General features: G+C 40.5%; 2 pseudogenes; one reads left to right on the plus strand and one right to left on the minus strand.

The window, feature by feature from the left end:
- Positions 1-6,133: 6,133 nt before the first annotated feature.
- On the minus strand, positions 6,134-7,775 carry LOC143399070 (KH domain-containing RNA-binding protein QKI-like; annotated as a pseudogene).
- A 6,942-nt stretch (positions 7,776-14,717) lies between these two features.
- Positions 14,718-17,432, plus strand: LOC143399081 (chondroitin sulfate synthase 1 pseudogene; annotated as a pseudogene).
- The last annotated feature ends 409 nt before the right edge of the window (positions 17,433-17,841 follow it).

Raw genomic sequence — 17,841 nt, forward strand, 5'->3', positions numbered from 1 at the left:
TACCTTGTGAGAAACATGTTTAAACTCAAGGGACATTCATGGGGGATGACCAGTGCAGCTGCAGCTCATTTAGTTACAGAGCAAAAGATGGGCTCCAGTGAAGGTCAAGCTCAGCTCAGCAGTGGTGTCTGATCCCAGAGTCCAGGTCTGTTCTGCTCCTTGTGTGGCCTGCAGGATATCACATTGACAGTGTCTCTGATAGGTCTTCACATTGTTGGTCTCAAATGCTATCCAGGTCCTTCTAATCAGACATACATGGATACTGACATTGACTGGTCACTGTGAGGGTGGAATCACTGTACTCATCATTCCTCCTCATTTCTGAGCTCATCCCTGCAGAGTGTCTTCATCTTAGTCCCTATCAGCATTTGATGAATGCCCTTCTGTGCTAAAACCTCACTTGGCCAGCATGTGGGGCTCTACAGTGAGCCAGTTATCCACCTGGCATCTCACCAGGACCAGCCAGAATTGTTAGGGAAGTTTAGAAAATAGCACTGTGTCCCACATTTCTAATCAGCTCTAGGTGGATGTGCCTAACCTTGTGGGGAGCCATCTGGATTTTAATGTTGATTTTGTTGATTCAGATTCCTCAGTCCCTCAGAGAGTTCCTGACCCTTTTGCATGAGTCCACAGTCTACTTTTAAATGAGGAGTGAGTTTATGCTACCAAACTGCTTTCCAAGGAAACCTAGGGGAAGGAAATTTATGCTTGCTTCATCTTTGAACTCCAGGTCTTGGTCATCCAAAACAGCAATCACTTTTTGGATGTGGTATACATTTTTAATTTTATTTAAATTTTAATACAAAACTTTCAAAGCCTTAACCCAGTTCCACATTTCAAGTGGCCATTAGACCCATGTGCATAAGGCAGAGAACATTCACATTCTCTTTTGGGCAGCTGCTCTGATAATGGCACAGTATATGCTCTGTGAGTTTGTATTCCTGAAACTTTTGGCATCATGGTTTGCATGCAAACTTGGTCTATTTCAAGGAGAGAGTAATAATGTGTCAATGGAAGAAAGTAGTTAAAATTTGAAAACTTCAATCTTGAAGGTTTGCAATTTTTCTGACTCCCCAGAGCTCAGAGATGGTCTGGAAGCCAGAACAGAGATCAGGGTGATCCTGACCATTAATATGTGACTCTGTTTTTCTTGCTAATAATAAATCCCTTGAGACTGAATAATTTATACAGGTGTGTTTAGCTTACAGTCCTGAAGATACAAGAGTATGGCACTGGCAAACACTTGGCTTTAGTGAATGCCCTCTTAGCTGCATTGCATGATTGGGGCATCAGCATGGTTGCAGGTGCAGGATGGAGACATCAGATGGGAAGACAGGAAGCCAGCAGGGATCAGATGATTCATTTTCTCTTCTTATATAACCAGGATCTAGCAAGGGTTTGAGAAATATATATTCCTACTTCTGAGTCTCATACTCTTAAATGACCTCATCACGTCCAAGGAGACCCTTCCTCATACAGGTTTCACAACTCTCATTATTACCATACTAATAACCAAGCCTCAATCACACAATTCTGTGCAGGACAAATATCATGCAATCCTAGTAACCATCATGAGCTTAATTGTGACAAAGAATGCATGAGACAATCCTAAGTAATGCTGTTGCTGATGTTTGTGTCTCTAAAGGTTGGACATGGAGCAAAGATTATGATTCAAGCAGTGACGAGGAAGAGACTGCAGGTAGGAACAGCCCTAAGGATATGACTAAATGAGAAAGGTTTCCTTCTAGGAGTTGAGTTCACCTAACTCATGTGGGAAATGAGGAACTGGCATGAAATAAAAATAAACAGAAATATGTATTGTTTTTATAAAAATAAGAGCTAGTAGACCTCGTGACTTTGAGCATCCTGTTTATAAGAAGACATTTTTCTGCTTTGACAGTTAAACACAATCGTCCATGAAAGTCCCACTTTGTCCTGAATTTGCCTCTTCTAAGCATCAAGTAGCTTGGCTTTTATTGTTGGCTATTTTTTTTTTTGGCATTGTGCATGAAAGAATTAAAATCTGCACTTTAGTTTTGATGCACAATGGAAGGAATCTAGTGGAACACACTTTCTTAAAGTGACTTTCTTAAACTGTAATTGAAGCTCTCACTAGTGCTAAGCAGTGAATAAGAAGTCACAATTCCCCTCTGCATGTTCTCTTCTTAGAGAAGCACTTTCTCTTCTGTGTTTTTCTACTCCTGGTTTAAAATAAACTCCCAAATGTGGGCAACTTAAAGAACATTGTTTCAGTGCTCCCTTGACAGGTCAGTGTGTTCTCCTATAAAAGAGTTGGGAGAAGTTCCTCCTTGAACATGTTTCTAACCTCCAGTCTTCATCTAATTGCCAAGCCCTGGGACTAGGAGGAACATCTGAATGTGCTTATATTCAAGAGGCCTAACTCTGGAAAGTCAGGGAGACTCTGGCTTCCTCTTGGAGGAACAGGATGACACAGACATCCCTACTGAGTACAGTGGCAGAATGTGAACTGGAAAAGAGCTCTTGTGATCCTAGATCTGTTTCTCATTGCAGAGGTGAGGTGATGGAGGCCAGGAGATAAGAGTGCAGACAAGAGGAAGAATGGAGAGCTTTGTCTTCGTCTCTAGGACACCAGGAGCAGTATCAATCAAGTTCTCACCTTGACTTTAAATCTGCCTTTCCTTTTTCTAAGGCCACATCATCACAATCAAGGCCATGGTACATAGGGAAGACGTAGAAACTGATGCAGAGGAGGAGGACAAGGAGGAGGAGGAGGAAGAGAAGGAGAAGGAGGAGGAGGAGGAGGAGAAGGAGAAGGAGGAGGAGGAGGAGGAGAAGGAGAAGGAGAAGGAGGAGGAGGAGGAGAAGGAGGAGGAGGAGAAGCAGAAGGACGAGAAGGAGGAGGAGGAGGTGGAGGAGGAGGATGAGAAGATGGAGGAGGAGGAAGAGAAAAGGACCAGTAATCTGTACGTAATTGATTTCCTGTTGGTTCTCTTATTTATCCTTTCTTATGTAGAGCCTCTGTAGCTTTTCTATGTTTCATATTTCCCATATTTATGACATTTGAAACATTATCATATTTCCCACATTTTCTAAATGTGCTTTCCTCATCCAGATGGTTGAGATCCTTGGACCTTCAATTTCTGTTAAATCTCTCTGCACTAACATTCTTAGTCTTTCCCTGGTTTTGACCACAGGCCACACCACTGAATCATGCTGAGCAATACAGCATGGCCATGTACAGAGCTTGAGTGTAGGGGTCTTCAGAAATATTGAGTTGTTGCCTGATGTATGAGACATAAACAATCTGGCTCTGTTCTAGAAAACACTGAGTAGCTGGGTTCTTCTGCCTTTGCTGGCTCTGAGCATGCATGAATTTACCCTTCCTTTCCTAGGTCAAGATTACACAATTGGAAAGTAGTTCCCATAACATGAATTGTTTCCAGGGGCCCTCTCCTGGTTTAAAATGTGGGCTCAATGCAGCAAAAGTGATAAAGCAGTTTAGGAAGAGGAAATTTGTGTGTGGAAAAAACTTGAGGGAGAGGAGAGGTCAAAATCACATGTTCTCTATTATTTAAGTTTCTTTGTTGCACTTTATGCAATCCATCAGAAGAAATAGAGCACTGAAGTGGCCCCAGTTACATGTGAACATGGCCATGCAAGAGGAGGTGCAATTTGATTAAAATCAGTGCACAGAGCTGTCTGAGGATAGGGCTAAAGAGGGTAGGGCTGGAGGAGCAGGGTCCTTGCTCCACCCTGTGTCATCACAGGGGCTGCTCCTCAGGTCCCAGATGTGTGCTACTCAGCCTTTACACCCAAATGTCCTAGAGAACCCTTCCCATTGCCTCATGTTTACTCTCTAGGGGAGCAGCCTCAGAAGGTTCTGAAGGTGAATCTTCATGAGAATTTGCTGCTGAGGACATTCATAGAGATTCTCTGCCCACAGACAACAGCCTCAGCTGAAGGCAACATACCTGCCTCAGTGCTCCCTGCCCAGAGCCCAGGAAAGATCAGGGCCCAATTCATCTTGCATTTCCTGAGAACAATTGTGGTTCTGGACACTCTCTGTGGCCAGCAACTCATCCAAAGTGACATTTTTTTCCCTGTTTCTGTGTTATAGACTCCGTAAAACACCTGGGAGAGAAGTAATTTTGGCCTCGGGACACGGGAGAGATGACACCTGTGGTGTGCAGCACCTGGAATTAGCCAGCAAGACTTAGGGAAGGAGTTGTTTTTATGGTTCCAAAGACATAACAGTCTATTATGTGTAGAATTTACAGATTTATGTATTCTTTGTTTATTAATTTTAATATTAGTACTTCTTGTTAAATTTTTAAATAAAATTATATTTCCTTGGTAAGAGTTGCTTTTTCAACTCATTCTGTAAAATAAAACACATTAAAAAGAAGTAGATGTTCCTGAGGTAGATCTCAATGAATTACAAAGGAGTTACCCTGGTGACCCCCATCACCATCAGTACTCTCCTCTCATACCCCTAAGTTTGCTTTTTAGGTTGTTTTTTAGGTTGGTATTATAATATTCACTAAATTAACAATGTGGGTGAATAGGTACAATAAAGAAATGAATAATTAAATTTCAAGGTAAGTAAAATCCCAACAAAATTTCATAAGTGTTCAATTAATTGATCCATTTATTAGCTAACTAAATATCAAGTCAAGACACCCAATATAAGAAAGGACTGGGAAACAATTGGCAATTTTCATTTATAAAAATTGTGGTTTTACATTTTTGAATCCTTTTCTCAAGAATAATTTTTGTTATAATATATCACATACATATAAAACAAGTTGGAAACATACATTATAAACTTGTACCAATGGTGATAAATTCATTAAATGACATGTATCTCATTGGAAATAGTTTGGTTTCCATATAGAGAGAGCATGAAAACTACTAAGATAATAATAAAGTCTAGACAAAATATATATATCTGCTCTACAAACATATGGGCATCACTCCAATCTAACCATGCTAAAATTACATAGTATTGTAAAAATATGTCTTAAAACTGTATACTTTAATAAGAAATAGTTCAATAAAGAATGATAATACAGGGACTGTGGTTGTAGCTAAGTGGTAGAGTGCTTACCTCACATGTGTGAGGCCATGGGTTTGATCCTAAGCACCACATATAATAAATAATATAAAGGCATTGTGTCCATCTACAACTAAAAGGTTTTTTAAAAAAGAATGATGGGCTGGGGATATAGCTCAATGGTAGAGCACTCGTACCTAGCCTAAGTGAGGCACTGGGTTCGATTCTCAGCACCACATATAAATAATAAAATAAATGTCCATTGACAACTAAACAAATATGTAAGAGAAAAAGAATGGTAATACTGAGAACCAAGGCATTCAGATTTCAAAATTCATGCTTCTTTTTCATTGATCCAATATTTTGTCAACTAAGATTTCAAAATTTGTTCAGAGCCAACATTAGTCATACATGTTACTCATCTAGTATTTCATAAATTTTCTTTCCCCATTGAAGACCTTTGATAAATGTCCAAAATATTCAGTTAAATATATATGAAATGAAGCTGAAAGAATTTATAGTTTCATTTTTCACTGTCACCTCAAGTGTTTGAGTATTACATGTTATTCAACTAAAACAACAAAATTAATATCATAATGGCACAGCCTGTATTGTAAATAAATTAAAACAACAGCATGTGTAACATGAAGTCAGAACAGTGGCACATTAAATGAATATGTAATTTAATCTTGGGATAAGAAATTGAAAGATGATCAGTACTGTGGGATGATTTGGGACATAATGCTTTACTCTACTGTTCAATACAGGTTCTAGAACCCCTTTCACCTACACATGGATGGAGTTGGGGGACAGAAAGCTGAGCTGGAAGACAACATTTTATTTGTCTTTTTTTTCACCTAGATTGTAAGATAAATGAACAGACAAGTCCCTCAGCCTGCTGCACTGACCACAGACAAGCAAAAGCAATAACCATTTAAGTGATCAGCAGGCAGGCACGGTCAGGTCATTACTGGGCAAAGAGTTCAGAGAACAGAAGTTCATAGGTTAGTTGCCAGTGTCAGCTCCACCTTCAGTCATAATCCTTTGGAAAGGATGGACACACATACTGTGCCTTCGAATTTTAGTAGCCACTGCACCTCACACACCATTGGGTTCAATAGAGTACTCGAGAACTGAAGTGGCTGGTGCCAACATGTAAGATATTTGTACGGTGTGCAGATCAACCCAGCCTCTGGCCCTGGAGGGACAATCACAGCATTAGTGTGAGGAGTTCCTTTTGGCAGGACAGAGGTTGGTATTTGTCTGATCAAAGGCATCCTTTTGCAATCCTTTTATTTTTTGTACCAACATTTAGGGTCAGCTGGAGAAGAGTACTCAGGGTCACTTCACAGAGAAAAGAAACAGCCCCAGTTATGATCCTTGGAGCAGCCTGGGCTGCTGCCAAAAGAGAAAAGGCAAGGTCTGGTGATTTAATGTGGGCACCTCTGCAGGTGTCATTCAGAATCAGAAGTTTCATCAACTACATCTTCTTCAGTTTTCCCAATACAGTGACACATCATGGATGTACCTTGTTCTCAAATTTTTATTAAGGATGGATAAAATAAACATTCTATAATTTTAACTCAGTTTGAACATTTTTCCCTTTCTGCTGCAGGTACCAGTATTTGCCTCAATTCTTCAGTGGCCCTCTATAGTTTACTTTGCTCTATCCTGAGCACTTTCCACAGTGATTAGTACATCTAAATCTTCATGTATATACTCCCAATTCAGTTTGCTCTATTTTGTTCCTCCTTCTCTTTATCTTTGAGACTTTGTCTCAGGCCATTGTTTTACCTCCCGTTTCTGCCTCAAGCTCTTTAGCTGTAAATCCTCTGGTGCCAAAGATCCTACTAAGAAAATTAAAATCTAAATATTTAAAATTTTTAAATTTGTTTACACAAATAGAGCACAGCTTTTCATTTCTTTGGTTGTAGATGATGCAGAGTCACTCCATTCATTAAATCATACCATACAAAGGGTAGTAATGTCTTTCTCATTCCACCATCTCATCCCCACACACTGTCCCCTCCACCTCCTCTCCTCTGCTCAATCCAAAATGTTCCATTCTTCTCTTGACTCTCCTTCAGAATGTTATAGACCTGATCCACTTATCAGAAAAAAATATTTGGCCTTTGGCTTTCTGGGATTGACTTATTCTGTTCCATGATATTCCCAACTCTCTCCACTTATCTGACAATGCTATAATTTCATTCTTCTTTAAGGCTGAGTAATATTCCATTCTGGAAATGTACTACAGTTTGTTTATACATTCAAATGTTGAAGGGCATCAGGATTGTTTCCATGGTTTAGCTACTGTGAATTCAGCTGCTATGAACAGTGATATCACTGCATCACTAGGGTGTGATTTTAAGTCTTTGGTGTATACATCTAAGAGTGGGAATGCTGTGTAAAATGGTGATTCCATTAAAAGTTTTCTAAGGAATCTCCAATCTGCTTTCCAAAGTGGTCACACCATTTTGGAGTCGCTAAAATCAGAATATTCTCCTACAGACACATTTAGTTTCTCTCATAACTGAACAATAGGCCCCAAATAATCAGAAAATTTTGCAATCCTCTTATTTTTGTACCGACATTTAACGTGTGTGCATGACTTTATGTACTCTGCTAATTCCTTTATCTGGCAGCTGCTGAGGTGGTTGAAGATCCCTCAGAATTTAGACAGGATGCTTAAGAGCTGCTTGTCCTTCACCAACTGCATCAGGTTATCTGGGATTACCATTTCCCCTGACCATATTCCAGTCTCCACAGACCACATTACCCTATGCCTTGGCATTAGTGCCAGAAAGAAGGTATGGGTGGGGGTAACTCTGAGAACTGTCTGCTGAGGACCCAGTGTACCTCTCTGCACTGGCTCCTGCTCTAGGCACAGAGCTGAGGACCATGGAGGCTTCTATATGAGCTACAGTGAATGTTGATGAATGTGTATGTATTCCAGTGTGAGGAGACACTGTGACATGCCACAGTGGTTCTGGTCCCCAGCTGTATGGACAAACATATCCTCTCTATATATGCTAATAGAGGACTTGGTGATAGGAGACAAAATCTGCTATTTAGGGAAAGACCCCTAGGAGATTCCTAATGCAGACCATGGCATTTGGGAACTGTCATGTCACCTGTTGTAGAGAATTATATGCCTTTTGAAGAACAGCTCATGGTGCAAAGCCTGTTGCTGGTAGGTACAAAATAACACCAGTCATCACTTGAATATGAAGCCAGAACTGTGTAATTTGCCAGTGAGAAGGTCAAGGAGGCTTAGCATCATGGATAATTTGCATCTGGGAAGGAGCAAGAGCAGGGCTCCCTCCCAGTACTCTGCATGGGCATATGGTAAAGGCCCCATGTTTCCGACTTTCCAGCAGCAGACACTATCCCAGGAGTTCCATGTGTATGTCCTATGGGAGGAGGTGAGGCTTTGGGTAAAAGGTGAGCGTGACACTGCTGCTACCTGATGACTCTGGTCCAAAAATGTCTAATAAAACCATGAAAGCTGATTATGCAAAGTCTCCTAACCACATTAAATTACAGAAGCATGCATAATTATTTTAATAATGTTATATAACCCACTATAGTAAAGAAGTATCATTTCCACAAAGATAAGATGAACACTTATTTGTGATATAATGTATATACTTTTTCTCATGTCATTTCTTTAAAAAAGGTTTTATATATTTATATTACATGTCAATTTGGACAGTAAAATTTTCTCAGAAATGTTTGATCTTTTTCTATTTTCTCATTTACATTTTTAAGGTAGATTTACTTAACCAAATAACTGAAGCCGGATTGATAATTTTCTAACCACTGAGTTGTTAACAGAAATAATATTCACCCTTTGATATTTGAAGCCAGATATGTAAATGTGATTTGTGTTTATTAGAATAAATTCAACTTTGAAGAAATTGGATGTTTGTTTCAAAACTACTCTTTGACCAACTATCTTATGAAAGTCCATAATTTAAGTAGTATACTAATATAACACTTCTAAATCTATATAGTATAATTGTTTAAAATTTGTATTTCTTATTTTTAGATGTACATGACAGTAGAGTGATTTTGGATATATATATATATATATATATATATATATATATATATGGAATATAATTTATCATTCTTGCGGTTTTACATGATTCAGAGTTACACTGGTAGTGTATTCATATAGAGAGACAGAAGTTATATAAATAATCTAATTTGGGAGTATAAAAAAGCAGTCCTTTCACTGTTCAATGTTACAAGCTTCTTCTATTTTCACAGAAATGCAGTTGATTTTAAGTGACTGTTTTCATCATCACGTTTTTACTATAAAGAAAATAAACTCTCTGTTTGCAAAGTCATGAAGGTATTTTGATGCCAGGTCATAATCTCCAAAGAGTGACCTGAGAAGGAAATGATCCTGATGATGAGGTGGATCTTAATTCAATTTGTGTATCTCAGGTGGTTTCCTTCCCTATAAACACGTTTTCCCAAACAGCTCATGAACAAAAAGTCCAGCTTTCATGAAGAGAGAGTATTCATGTGGTCATGACAACATATTTCCACTCACAGAGGTGACCTGCCTATAGCCAGGTGGCAACAGCAGAACCCAACCCTGAGTTCTAATATGAGGTTATTTCCTATGGGAAGAGGCCAGGTACCTCAGAGCAGATTGATGACACTAGAACTTTCATCATGGCAGACTGACATTAGTTCTCAGTGAAACATGCATTTACCCTTGAGGGAGCTTGTTTTCCTTGCCTGCAGTGCTTCTGCCAAAACTGTTATCCATGTACTTAGTGAACACCTTAACCACCCTGGTGATATTCAACATGGGTCTTCTGAACACAATGCTTATGTCACAGCCAATAAAGGGCAGTAATCAAGCCATATTCTTGCCATTACTACTCTTACATTTCCCCAACATTCTAAAACACCAGGTCTGACAAAAAGGTTGACTGGCTTTTGAGGAGCCAAAGATGAATCTTGGTGAGTGGTTACACCCATATCCAATACATAATGATTTTTGTGGCATATGCAGAATTCCTGAAGCTGGAATTAGGGCCTGGGACTGGGAATGACTCCACACACTAGTGACTCACTAGCACAATGTTTGATTCCCATTTCAGTAATTCAACCCTATTATTGATCTAGTGCAGAGGACTTAGTTCTAAACACAGGACACAAGAATGACTGCTCTAACCTGGGTTTAAGCCTCCCTTTTGCTACTCATGACAAGGAATCATTAGACCAATTTGGGGCTATTGGGTCATGATTGGTCCTGATAATCAGGGGAATTAGTTTGCCATTGCTGACTCAAAATAAGGAGGCAATGCATAGAAAGAAGCATGTTCTCTAGTACTTCCTTGGACTGCACTTAAGGTCAGAATACCAACACAATCCAACTCAGCAGGGCTATTGGTGCACCTATGTTGTATGAAGTGATGATTTGTGCCTTCCACCTGGCACTACTAGCTAGAGATCTACATTAGCCAAAGCATTTTTTTGGTGGTCAAGGGAATTAGAATACAGAAGTAAGAAATCACCAATTAGAATTCTATGGAAAAATATTTTAATGTGAATATATTTGAATATGTTTTCCTTCCTCTGTCTGATTCTAGTGTCAACTAACATAGGTGTGTTAAAAATATGTAACTATCCAAGCCTGGTGTCACATGCCTGTAATCCCAGCTGCTTGGTAGACTGAAGCAGGAGGATCATGTTATCAAAGAAGACTCAAGAATAGCTTAGTGCCTTGCTATTCAGTGAGACCCTGTCTCTAAATAAAACACAAGATAAGGTTGGGGATGTGACTCAGTGGCCCATTGCTCCTGAGTTCAATCCCTGGTTCAAAAGGGAAAAAAAAAAGTTAACATTTTATTTCAATATTTAATTTACAGGAGATCATAGGTGGAGGACAATGAACATATTTGAGCTCAAAAAATGTATTTTCTTGTTTAAAAAAGATGCACATTTTTTGGGGTGGTAGTTTGGTGGATCATCTTATTACATGAAGCCTGGATATCATAATTATGTTTAGGTGGAGACTGAGTGATCATGGAAGTGGCAATGAGTTTCTGGTTGACACACGTGGAATATGGTGCCATGTTTAGTTTAAAATGTGATAGTTTTAGTGTATTTCTCAAAATTGATCACATGTATATTTCTGGTAGTAGAAGGAACGCTTCTGTTGTACAAGCCATGGAGGCTAGAAGTGAATCCCTGCAATCTTGTGACTCATGCCTGCATATGTGTATCTGTTAGGCCACTACATAGAGAGGAGGGGTCAGGTTGTTTACATGTCCTTGGATTCACCTCCAGCATGGTTCTGATGCTTCAACTGTTTCATAACCCAGAATAACTAGGACATATGGCTCAATTTTCATTATAAAAATGCAAGGAATGAGCGGTACTAGATGGAGCATCAGGATATTTACCATGGAATTTATTAGCCTAGATCAGCTTTCTGAGTATAGAATGGCCTTCCTAGTTTATGACTAGTTAGGTATGTTGTTGCTGTGATCAAAATCTGACAAGAAAAAATGAGGAGGAATTTTCTTTTTTGTCTCAGGATTTGAGATTTGTCAGTTCATACATGGCCATCTCAATTGCTGTTTTTAAACTGAGGCAGAATATCATGGCTGAATGACATAGAGAAGAAAAGCATCTTGAATCATGACAATCAGGAAGCAGGGAGACCTCTGTCTCCCAGAGAAACCAGGAACAAAATAGAAACCCCAAAGTCTCATCTCCAGACAACCCATTCAGCCACAGTCTGCCTGCATATAGTTACCATCTATATCATTGGAGTTAACCACTGATTAGTTTACAACTCACAACCTTTTCATTTTTTCCTCTCAAGATTCTTGCATTGCCTTCCCCATGATATTTATGGCACACCCTATATCCAAACCCTAAGAGTCCCTGAGTGCCTTTGTGGGACATCTTTCTTCATTGATTTCTCTCCTCAAATGCACAGCACAGCCGGGCTTTCTGAGACCACTCTCGCTTCATCTCTAGATTTTGGAGGTAAGTGTGTGTTTGGTCAACATGGAAGTTATGAATCCTCTGGGCATCTTATTAATAGGAAGCCACTCAAAATAGCTATGGGGACAAAAGAAGAGACTGAGGAGTTGGAGGTTCAGCATTCAACTTTCTTCAAGCTGCTTTGGGCAAAATATCACCATTGACTTCCCTGACCACTGGTTACAGTCACTTTCCAGGTTTTGAATCCTTTGCCACTTTTCCAATTCTTCTGAGCTGTTTTTTTTTTTTTTTTTTTAATTGCGTCTAGTTCTGATGGGCTGCTGCCCTTTCATATTCCTGTCCAAAGGCAGGGCAGCTCCCTGCTGAGAGACCACTGATGACAAGTGACTCAGCATAAGGTCACCATAGACCCTCACATTCCTCATGGTCCTATTAGTATCTCCCACATGGACTTTGGTTTCATCTTTGGCATTTCATTTAATATTTCTGTTCTTGTTTACATGCTTTTATGTATTTCACGTGTTATACATTGTTTACTTAATCAACTGACTACATTTATGGATTTACCACCAATTTTAGTCTCAAACATTGTGTTTGACACATCTCATTCTGCAATGTACAATGAGTGGCCACATTTATTCTTATTTTTTTAATCTTCCATGCTTTATGTGACATGTAAAAAAGCACTACAATCCAGTCCTGACAGACAAAACAAATTAAGGTACCTTATTTTCTGTGAAGTTCATCAGTATCACAGTTTCCATGGCTGAGCTTTAAAAAATGAATTCTCAAGTATTCCTCAAGCAGAGAGGATCCTGCCTCTGAACTAAGGTGAATTCCAGGTTTAGGGCTATGAACTGAGGCAGATGAGAGTTAGTGTCAATCTGAGATTCTCCTCAGGGAGCCTGTCCATTTTTCATGCAGGGAGAAGTGACCAAGTGCCCCCTTCCCTCATGCAAGACCACATAGGAAATTCTTCCTGAGAAAGGTATGCATGGCTGGAGGTGGGAGGAAATGCCAGAGAAGACTGTGCAGGCAACTTTGGAAGACCCTAAGATAGAGAAGCCTTCCCATGGATGACTTCTGGACAGTGATAAAAAGTCCCCTGAGATTAGCAGGAGGCACATGCAGTCATGCTGGGAGAAGGAAATAGACCCGAGGAGCCGCATATTCTCACACTGTGCTCCCTCCTACAGCATCTGAAGCTTAGTATGTTCTCCCTTACAAAATTCAACCAGTGTGGTCTGCCATGCTTACACATACAATCAGCCTCCTTCAGTGCATTTCCCTGGTGAGGTCTTCTTTGTCCCTTGGCTATTTCCAGTGTCCTGGGGTGTGATCCTGTGTTAGTCTGACCCTCAGAATATCACTGCAATGTCACTGCAACCCCAGACACAGATTAAAAACTCCTGATGTCCATTCAGGGACTACAGTTGGACTCCTCCTTTTCACCCCAAGGCTGGCCTCACTCCTGAACTCTGTGCAACCAAAGCTTCTCTCCTGGATTCCTCTGAATGCCCTTCCACTGACACTTGCTGGTTGAGGATTCACAGAGTGGAAGCCCCTCTCCTGAGGACCCCAAATCTTCTGTCCCTGGAGAGCCTATTGTCAGTATGTCTAGCCTCACTCTGTGCCAGTTGTGCCAAAATGTACCCTGTCCTGTGTCTCTGATTGGTGGCATTGACGGTGCATGGGAAGTCATGGCAGGTCACGTTCATGTCAACAGGTGCCTTGTTTCTGTTAGAAGAGAATCTGCCAAACCCAAGCCTATCTCCCCACATGCAATAGTGTACAGAAATTGTGTGAAAGTTTGTGTGGATGCAGGCTTCTTAGGTATTGAGAAACCAAGACTCATGTGTTCCATTTAATGTCATCACAGATAATGACAGACTTCTGCCAATGTGCTGATTTCTACATATATTTTACCCATTTTTTTTTTAGGTTCCTCACTGATCCACTAGCAGCTTCCATTGTGATTTGTTTATTTTCCCCCATCATACCACTTTTGTTACCTTTCATGTCCTTTTATTAATTTTTGAAATTTATATTTATAGTGGTTTCTATGTGCTTTACATCAATACCAACATAGTTTGCAATGATGCTGCCTGAGTTGTATTGTCATGTTCCCTCTCCTCCCACCCTCATGTATTCCTTCTTGTTTATGATGCTGTTGTCATAAGTATGATGTGCATACTGGCATTCTTGTGTTCATTTCCATTATTGATTCAAACTATGAACTTTATTTCTCCTGTCTTTAATTCACATGGTAATATGTTAGAAACTAAATTACAAAACTATATCATTGTTAGGATTTATGATCAGCTATGTAAGTACCTTTAGCAGAGATATTAATTCTTCAGGTTCTCAAGTTCCCATTTCTTACCCTTCTTAAGTTTTAGGACTCCCCTCAGTATTGCATGCTGGGCAGGACTACCAGAACCCCAAATGAGCTCTGTAACTCTCCCATTTGTGGTGGTCAGCTCTTTTTCACTGTGACCATTATACCTGACAGGAAAAAGTTAGAGAAGGGCACATTAATTTTTGGCTGGTGGCTTCACAGGTCTCCATGAGCTTCTGAGTCTATCACAAGAACAGCATGGTAGAAGGGCATGGTGGAATATGTAGAAGAATAAAACTAGACCATTATTTCTCACATTGCATAAAAATCAACTGAAAATATATCAAAGAGAAATGGTGAGCCATGTCTGAGCATGTGAAACAGCAGCAGCAGTCTAGGCCACAAGGAGAACAGGTGTGGAGCCTGCCTGGGTGCCATCAGGGCAGGACAAGATCTCTGAGCAGGTGCCATTGCCATTGCCTTTGCACTGCCCCCACACTTCCATGGAAAAGGAAGAATAGTCATGGCGGTGTTGCTCAGGAGATGCAGCTTGCATGAACAGGGCATGTTCTACTCTTAAAGGAGCAGGTCACTGTGGTGTGTGGGCAGGTATGCATAATGAATCTTCAGCACCAGGCCTGCTGTCAGCTCTGCAGCCGCCATGGGCATGGCTGGCCCTAGTCACCCGCTGAGCATCTGGGACCAGGCCCTAGTCACCCGCTGAGCATCTGGGACCATCATGAGGGCAAGCTGGTCTCTGCCACTGGAAGCTGTGGTGGTGGGTTCCTGAACATAGGTGGTGGGAGCGGCCCTGCAGGCAGATTGGCATGGGCATGGCTCCAGGCAAGTTGGCGAGCCTAGCTCTGCTTGTTGCCTCAGATCTGGCTCCTGCTGGGCTTTGTGCTGGCCTCACAGGCTTGTTCTTCTCTGTGCTTCAGAGCTACAACCAGTGAGACCCGTGGGTCAGTTGTGACATAGCAGACTGGAGGACTGTGGGCACAGCAAAAGGACCCAGGCCTGCAGGGCACAGGAAGATGTCTGTGAGGCACAAGGCTTTTCCCAGTTGGTGGCCTCATATGACAGGAACCTCCTCTTTGTGGGAGTAATGACCACCCAGAAATACTTCAGACTCCTGCTGTGTCCACCTTCAGAACATGACCTAAGACAATTCTTGGGATAGTGGAGTTTTTCTCTACTGAGGGTTCAGACACATCTGTACCAATTCCAGAAGTGCCACTGCGGGGTGTGGATGGCACTTGCCCACCCCAGAAGACTTTTATGATGCTTAAGTATATGCATGAGCACCACTTAGACAGTGATCTGGAAGCAGATGATGATCTTTATATCAAAGGAGATTATCTGAAGAGATTTCTGAGGAGCTTGAATATCAGTGAGCCCCTGTTTCTCAGGCAGACAGGACTGAGCTCTACAGAAGTGTTTTGGGTCTTGTGAGATGCATCAGCTTTTTCTTAAAATGAGAATTCTGAAAAGAACAAGAAGGGGTACATCTGAGAACTCCATTACAGTAAGATTCTCCAAGCTATCACATTTAACCTGAACAAAAACCAAAGCTACCAGCATAAACTGCATAGCTACATTCTCAGTCAGCAAATTGCAGAGCAGCATCATCACACAATACAGTTCCAATGAGAAATCATCCTAATGAGCAAATACAGCAACACCGAGATGCATAAAGAGGACCAACATCTGGGAATCCTTGCTTCCTTCCTGAGGTTTCAGTCCTGCCATCAAGAGGAAATTCTGCAATGGGAATTTCTGACTGGGTAGAATTTATATTTGGCTGTGGAGAGTTAGCAAACCTGCACCCCCTCCCCCCCCCAAAAAAAAAAAGGAATGAACTCAGCCTAGATGGAAGCCTTGGGTGACATCTTCATGTAGGTTGTGGAAATGATCAAGGCCACCACCAAGACCTAGGAATGCATCATGGATAAGTAGATCCTGTGTGGCTATCATCTTGTGGTGAATCCCATGTATGGGGCAGAGTACATTCTGAACCTGCTCCTTCTACACAGGAAGTATAAAGGCAAGAAGATGTCAGTTCCAGTGAGGAGGCATGCAGACCTATAGCAGATTTTCAGCAAGATCCAGTTTGTGGAGCATTAGGAACTAGACACTCAGGAGCTGGCCAACAGAATCTGAAAACCTATTCTTCCTCTCTAGTTCCTTGAATAAGCTTCTTCCTTTCCAGTTCCCTGGATCCAAGAACAAATGCAAAGAGCCCAAAGATTAAAATGTCATATACTGGATATTTTGACATGTTTATGAGGTTTCTGGGAAACTTGGGGAAGACATGTCCCACCCCAAATCAGAACACCAAAGTGGTTGTACTACATTTTAATTCTGACTCCAACCCTGATAAGGCTAAACTAGTAGAACAGATGAGAGATTATAGCAGTAAGTACCCTAAAAGTGATATGAAGATTTTGCCTGTGTCTGTAGAATTTTCAATTGTTCTGGCCCTCAGGGTGGGATGTTCTCAATTATTAACAAATCTGCACTTCTTCTGTGAAATTGACTGCTGTTTACCATGGAACTCCTGCAACAGTGTTGAGCAAATACAGTTTGGGGCCAACAAACACATTCCCCAATCATCTTTAGACAGTGTGATTGAAACATTATTTATGGTGAGAAAGTTACCATGGAAAACCATTTTTCCTTTTACTCAAAAAAAAAAAAAAAAAACTGGCTTCTAAAGAAGCTGTGTTTTTGACATTACTGGTACTTAAAGGGATATCTTGCCCAAGTGGGTGGCAATTTCCATTCTCATCTGGGGATGAAGGATCTGGAAATCTTCAGCAATGTTCTCCAAGCAGGTTTGAAGATGTTCAGAAGCCAGGATGTAGGAATAGTGCATGTCCAGCACCCTGTCTTTCATGAACCCTAATCTGGATTCCCAAAGAATACAAAATGTGTTTGTGGTCCAAAGCATCATCACATGATTCCATGCAGCAATTAGCTGAAATGTGACTGGAGAAAAATAATCCAAGTTACAGTCAAAGCAGCCAGTCAACTCCGCTGGCCAAAACATTTTTAATTATCTATTTAAAAAAATTTTAGTTAGATCAGCTATTAAAGTCCATGCAAGGATACAATTTCTAAGTGATTTTCTTACATAAGACTCCTTTAATATTCAGCTTTGTGAACAAAATTGTGATTAGTGTTTGCCTTTGAATACGTATTCCTTTGAACATTATGTAGCAGAAATGTTTTGGATGATTTGAAATGTCTTGGATGAAAAAAAAAATCTCTTGAATGCCTTCCAGGTCCCTTCTCTACAGTCCTATGACAAAAAAATGAACATTCTCATGAAGTATTACTGTAACAAAAAGATACAAAACACTGTAACATTCTGGTTTTTTAAAAATATTGCTCAGTTTTGTCTCTTTTTACAAGTTGTTTTAAAGTCTTCTCAAGTTCTAGTGCAGGAAGTTGAGCAGCAAGTGCATGCAACTGATGTTGCGGTCTG

This window comes from Callospermophilus lateralis, chromosome 1 (assembly GCF_048772815.1).
Source record: "Callospermophilus lateralis isolate mCalLat2 chromosome 1, mCalLat2.hap1, whole genome shotgun sequence".
NCBI lineage: Eukaryota > Metazoa > Chordata > Mammalia > Rodentia > Sciuridae > Callospermophilus > Callospermophilus lateralis.